The sequence below is a fragment of the Canis lupus genome, chromosome 14 (assembly GCF_048164855.1).
Source record: "Canis lupus baileyi chromosome 14, mCanLup2.hap1, whole genome shotgun sequence".
Classification (NCBI taxonomy): domain Eukaryota; kingdom Metazoa; phylum Chordata; class Mammalia; order Carnivora; family Canidae; genus Canis; species Canis lupus.
In genome coordinates, this window is record NC_132851.1 from 25,654,252 (window position 1) to 25,661,640 (window position 7,389).

Below are 7,389 nucleotides of genomic sequence, written 5' to 3' on the forward strand. Positions count from 1 at the left end.
AGCAGGGGTTGCTGCTATATGATGGAAGCAGGCAGAGATATGTTTAGCGCTCAGGAAACCCACCGGGGCTTCTCTTAGGACTCCCATGCGATGGCCTCAAAAAGCATGGCAACTGGGGGCCCAGACTCTTCAGGGATGAAGGCAAGAAGTATCCACCAGAGCTCAGGGAAACCAAAAGAAGTGATAGAGGGGGCACCTGAGCTAGAGGAGGCTCGGCTCATCAAGCGTCTGCCTTTGGCTCGGGTCATGATTCCTGGGGTCTTGGGATCAGGCCCCAGGCTGGGATTCGCTGCTCAGCCGGGGGGCCTGCTTCTCCCTCTCCTTCTGCTGCTCCCTCTTCTCATGCCCCCCTTTTTTTTCTCTCTTAAATAAATAAATAATCTTTAAAAAATAGAAGAGTGGCAGAGAAGGAAGAGGATGGGTACCACCTGGTGGTCTGAGGTCCAAAGGCAGCAGCAGAAGTTTACCTTACTCTGCTAACTTTCTCTTCATAACATTTCCCCCAGAAATTGTGACCATCCAGAAACAAAGGCAAAAATAAACTATTGGGACTTCACCAAGATAAAAAGCTTATGCACAGCAAAGGAACAGCCAACAAAACTAAAAGGCAACCTACAAAATGGGAGAAGATATTTGCAAATGGCATATGAGAGTGTAATTTATACTTCAGAGCTCTCTGAGGGATCGGGCTGCAGGCTGGGGCTTCATGGACATCACACCCTTGCTTGGCTTCCTCCTCCTCCCTCCTCTGCTTCCTTTCTCCCTTCCTGCTTTCTTGTGGGAGCACTTCTTAACACATCCCTTGCACAGGACTCCCTGCTGCAGGGTCTACTTCTGAAAGGATGGATTGAATCAAGCTTTCAAGGAGAAGATAAGCATGTTTCATTTGCTTGAGGGAACTGGTCTCATTTAGGTACAAAAGGAGTGAATAAAAATTTGGAGAAGAGTTTAGAAATCCAGCTATTGCATGGCACGCATTGCAGAAATTTAATGAAGCTAAAGAAATTCATAATTCCTTTTTTGCTGTGTATCGGCTGAGACAGCCTATTTCAGGTGCCGTTGCCTTGGTTCAGCTGAAATGTGACCGAGTCTAAGTTCCGTGAATGCATCTTGCAATTCAGAACTTGACTATACCAAAGTATGGCTTAGAGACACTGGCCCTGTTCCTCATCGGTGTCTCCTGAGGACTCAGTGGTTCAAGAAACTACTCTATGCTACAAGAACTTGTGGTTTTTTAAGAGCTTCCTCTAGCAAGCTAACATGCTTGGCCTGGTGTCAGGTGGGCTGTAAATGCTGGGGAATTAATATCCTCAGAGCAGTTCTCATCTAATGGGGTTTAGTGCTTGAAATGACCCAGATTTTCGGAGTCCTCCAGTCGTCTCTGAGATGTGTACTACACTGCCCCCCGGAGGCAGAGACCCAGTCTCCCACAAGGGCATTCTCTTGGCTGCCCCTTCTTGCCTGTCCCCATTCTCCATCCTCCTCCTGAGATTTCCTGGGATCTTATTCCAAGTCTATTCGCAATAAATCTTTGTATCAGGATCTGCTTCTGGCGGGGGGGGGGGGGACCTAAATGAAGATCATTTCAACCTCAGAACTGTAATATTCCCATGAAGGTTCTCCGCCAAGGTGCAGTTTCTTTAAAAGGCAATTTACCTGTGGTGCTGCTCGGCAGGTTCAGAGCATACTGCTTTGGAAAATATTTCAGCCTCCGTAACTCATGGTTATGAATATGGCTAGACAGGATAAAGATTTATTTTTTCCTTTTGACTATGGTCTGAATAATCATGAGTGGCATTGCAAGCGGAATGTTTCAGGAGAAGAAAATCAAGGAAATTAAGGAAATCACATTCATTCCCAAAGTGATGGGAAGCTATTCTGCAAGTCACTGATTCAGCAAGTATTTATCAAGTCTTGTTTATGCACAGGGCACTGTGTGGTGCCAAAATCATTGTAATTGTAAATTTGATTTTGGAGAATGCATCCCATAGTCATGAAAGCCAGGAGGATATTCACGTTGGTTAACTAAAAAGGAATGAAGCAGATTTTCAAGAATGCAACTTGCTCAGATACTGTCTCTGAAATCAGGATCTATGGAGGAATTCCTTCTGGTTTTTTGAGTGTAGAAAGGCAATTCCCAGAGAAGTGCATATCCAGACCCCTAGGGTGGCTGGTTGGTGGGTGCTAGTGTTCATTAGGCTTTGTGAAATGCGACAGTCTTTGTAAAAACAAATCTATTTCATGTTCTACCTCATAGTCTTTAGTTTTTTTCTAATTGCTTTACATACGCTTGTTTTGTTTCCACAACACAATTGTGAGATGTGTTGCATCATCCCACCATATTATATAACTGGAAAGGTAGATGGTAAGTTCATCCATTCAGTGATTTCACAAGTGTTCACTGCATGATTGTGGTGTGCCAGGCACTGCTTTCTGGAAACAGATGCCCGCCCAGTACCACAACCCTCTATCTCCCCTTGCCATGAAAAAGCAGTGAAAACACATGGTCTCAACTTGCATGGAGTTTCTGGTTTATTTGCAGAGATAGGCAAAGAAAGAGGAATTTTCCAAATGGTATGGCAAATGCTAAGGAGAGAGTAATTCCAGTCCGTTCAGATTTGGGAAGGCTAAGAGAACAAACGGACCCAGGGATGAACCCAGAGTACATGCCATCTAAACTTCATGTGGATGTGCTTTAAGGACTTAGCTAGATGGACAGAAGGCAGTAGAAGCAGAAGGAAAATATAAGCAAGAATCTGGACATGGAGGAGAGCATGGGGTGTTTGGATATTGAATATTGTATATTCAAAAGAGCTGGAATGTAGAGTCTGCTCAGGGCTGGCAAAAGAATGGAGGTGAGTCAGAATGTGAAGGGCTTGAATTTTCTGCTATGCAGTATAGACCATTTTGGAAGAGAGATTGAAATTTTTGAACAGATTAGTAAAAAAATCGGATTTTCACTTTAGCTTGCTTTGACAACTCCATGGAAATTGAATTGTGAGAGAAAAGACTGGAAGGAAGGAGACCATTTAGGAGATATTACAGTGGCCTTGAAGGGATCAGGTGATAGAGTGATGGGCTGCCATCACTGGAAATGGAGAGATGTGGGTAGAAGTGTGAAGAGGGGAAGGAAGGCTATGTGGAAGGAGGTGTGTGTGTGTGTGTATGTGTGTGTGTGTGTGTGGTGGAGGGGAGCATGGAAAGTAAGTGCACTCCATACAGAAGAGCCAGAAGAGTGTGCTAGGCTGAGGAAGGAGACATGACTGAGCCTAGCTTCAGGGGTGGCTAGAAATTTCATTCCTTTTGTTGTCACTTCTGCTTGAACTCTTTGCTACCAGATCTTTGATCACGTGTGACAAAACCCAGCAAACTTTCTCCTTTGGTCTGAATCTGCTGACAAGGCAAAACAGACACTTCAGCTTCCTGTTCTTTATCTCATGATTGATTAAGGGAGATTAAACCTCTTTGTTCTCTGAAGTTAACCATATTTGGGAAAACCAACCATTTCCTGTTTTGATGACTAGGGCTTATTTTTCAGTTTGCAAAAACCACAGTGTAAACCACCTCATTTGCAAAATGTGTATAAAAGCTGAGCTGTTCCGAAGATATTTAGACTGGGGTTGATACTGCTTGTGATATCATATTATTCTCCTAACTTGTCTGTTTTTTGTCTTTGACAGTTTGGTGCTATGACTCAGGATCAGAACTTGCCTTCAGATTCCCATCTGCTCCAGTCAGGTAATAAGGCCATTTGGAGCCATTTGTACTGTAGTTATGGCTGGCAACCTAAGGGTCTAAAGGTAAGTCCTGATTCTGGTCCTATGTTCCAGATGTTGTCTGTTGGAAGCATGCTAAGAATTTAATTTTGATTCTTTCTGAGTACTTTAGTTGGTTTCTGGTGATAGATTTCATTTTGTTTTGTTTGTTTTATAGTTAGACCATTTGGCTATCTCTGCAAATGAATATTGGTTTATAGATACTTTGTCTCTATCGAATGAAAGATGACAGAAAATGGAGTTTGTTATTCTTCTCTGTTGTCCATTTTTCTCCATTTTGACCTCAAATCAAGTAAGAATTAGGAAGAAAATGAGTTGTATATGAAAGTGAGTTTTGTATTTCTGGGTTTACCCCTGATATATGGTATGAAATTTTGTAATCGAAGATGTAAGTTTTCTAGATTTAGATGTATGTTTATGTGTCTATAGGTATGTAGTATTTTCCTACCTCCAGATGGTATTACTAAATAGATTACAAATTTTTTAGAAAGAGCTGTGTTTTATTTGACTTAGAGCTAACTAAGGTCTTACACAAATGGCACTATTCCTAAAAATTCTCAAATACTGAAAAAATTAAATTTCGAATACTTTCAATGTGCTCAGAATACATTCTTGAATGTTCTAAGAATTCAAGTTTACATAATTTAGGTAACTTTGGCAAATGAAACTAATTTAATATTGTTGGTTTAATAAAAATAGCTATATCCTCTGAGTTGTCAGCATTAAGTGTAATACAAACATATATTTTTTATTTTACGTGGGCATATTTCTCCTTAACTTATAAAGTTTTGCTGATTTAATGTGCTATCATTTCAGTTACTATATTTCAAGATTATAAAAAATGTAAATTTATATTTAGTCAAATTAAGTCATTATTTGGACAAACTTAATTTCAAAAGTAACTATGTTGTGTAGAATGTCAGCTTTAAGAAGGCTTCCAAAATCATTTGGTAACTTAAAACCTTGGGCTGATGCTAATTGAGTTAATTCATGAATATTCATTAGATACCTAGAGCATAACTAAGTAGAATAAAATACTGAAGCATTAATTGTTAAACAATTTCATTTTTATATACTTTTTGCCTCTCATTTTTATATAATACAGAGAAGCTATCTATTTGAGTTTGTTAATGGACATGTTCATTTTTGCCACATTGAGAAGCTATACTATGAGGGACATTCATGGCTATAAAAAGTTATGAGATGTATATTTATAAGCTCTGCTAGTCTGCTAGAAAATACTGGTGTATGAAAGACAGTTTACAGTTATTTTACTAGCAAACACTCCTTCCTTGACCAGACTTTAGTCAGGCTCCTCTGAGCCTTCTTCTAGATAAGGTCTTGACCTTGGCCTGCTGAGCCCCATTTTAGCAAGGAATCTTATGCTAGTTAGTTGACAATCATCCTTTATATCTGATTATCCTTGATGTCTGATTGAATTCTTCGTACCCTGCACTGGATATCTAAACCCTTGGCCTGCTTTTAGTAAGAATCCCGTTAAGCCAATTTAGCAGGAATATCCCTATTTTGGTGTCTAACAAAGTTCCTGTCAATAATTACCCCCCCCCTTTTTTTTCTGTCAATAATTTTCCATCCACCTACCCCTTCAATTGGCTCACTGGCTGCAGATCTCTGGCTGACTGTGCTGTATGGGATAAGACTCAGGTCTATATAGAAGTCTCTCCTTTACTGCAGTAGCTCTAATAAGATCTGCCTTGCCATTTGAACACATGCCCTGGGAATACCTCTTCTCATACACCACCTCCTAGTCTTCTCCATGCAATAGAAGTGGCTGTAGCAAAAACTTAGAATCAATATATGTGAATAAGGCTCTATTAGGAGTGAGAGCAATAGAGAGGAACAGCTTTGCATGCAATGTGTGCAGGAGGTAGTTTGTTAAGGAAAACAAGGGAAGCTTTGTTCCAAAGTAAAATGACTTATTCTAAAATGAAAGAAAGGGAGATAGAAAGAGAGAGAGAGAGAGAGAGAGAGAGAGAGAGAGAGAGAGAAGTATATGATAAAACTTGTCTGGATAGAGAAAGTTGCAGATGGTTCATGGAAAGGGAATTTTACTTCTTATAGTCAAAGCTGGCTAAGGTTTACAAGTTTATTTATAAGATTTTTTTAGTAAGAGTATTAGTACTAAATATACTATTTCAAAACTAACATTTGGTTTTCTATTAAAATAACAAATTTTTTTGGATTACTGGTCTTCTCTTAATAAGTGCTTGTAAAATATATATATTTTTTTACCTTGAAAATAATCTGCCTATAAAACAACCATTCAGGGTCTTATTAGAATAATTTCCTATATTGTTGACTTTGTCATATCTTTAATTATTTGAGAGAACAAAGCCTTTTCACTTAAAAAGAACTGAAGTCCTTTATAGTCACATAACTCATATATCTTCTTTAAAACTTATATTGTTGTTTTGGTTAACTAGATGACCAACTATTGTTTCTTAGTAATCCATGGTCCCATTTAATCAAGTGTTCAAACTTCCTGACTGCTTTTTATATTTCACCTTCCAGAAATCAAATCCTAAATGATATCTTTTGCCAAGGAAATTGTCAAGGAAAAAAAAAAGTGAAGTCTGAACCTGAGTAAGGAAAGACATTATTGAGCAAAACCATTGCAGAAAGATGCTTGAAATCTAAGCCAGAACAGTTTCAGGCAAGGGGAAGGGAGCAACGCTTCTGTAAGCAGAGACACTGTGATAGGTGTCTGTGGAAAGCACAAGAACGATGCCATGCTAACATCTGGTGTGCGGGAGGAGCCTTGGAACTTAATGAAATGCATCAAATATTGTACTAATAGAGAAGCTAAAGCTGGAAAGTTAGTTTGTGCTCCAACACGTGGGCTTGGGATTCTGGGTCTCAGGTGAAGTAAACAAACTAAAGTGTGGGAAGTGAATTTAGAGTTGAGGCCTAGTGGTCTTCAGCGAAGCAGCCTAAACTCCTGTGAAGCACAAAGTTTCATCAGCTTTTCAGTCCCTCTCCTTGTTTGAGGTGGGCTCAGAGACACTCTCCATGAACAATTCAGGAATAACTGAAAGAGGGGATGGCTGAGCAAAACAGACCCTGATATCAGCATTTTCTCAGTGCTATCCCTAGCAGAAGACTAGTGAACCATCTGTTTGATGTTCAGGCAAAGGTCAGTTGTTTCTGTGTCCTTCAGTGGGATGCCTGAATAAAAAAGATAAAATGCAAAGGAATTTATTAAAGAGCCAGATGTCAAACCCAAAGAGTATCTAGTCCAGTGAAATTCAGGAGGTCAGTGGATGAAAGAGTTTGATTGTGCAGCACTGCTCCCTGAATTGTATTAGGCTCTTAATTATGTAGTCCAGAGCCTGGGTTCCCTCCCTTAGGAGGGCATGCATGACCCGAACATTTCACCGGACTTTCTTAGTGACCCACACAGCAGCTTGTCCAGGTAGAAGTAGGGTTCCTGCAAGGACTAATACAGTGTTTCTTCAGATCCTGAGGAAAAAGACCAGTTACAAGGCAATGTAGGATCCTAATAAGGATCTGGGCAATCATGTTTTAGTTCTCAGTGACTTGAAGTCAGGAGGGAGGGGAGAAAAGATGGACAAGTTAGTTTGAAAGGTTGCAG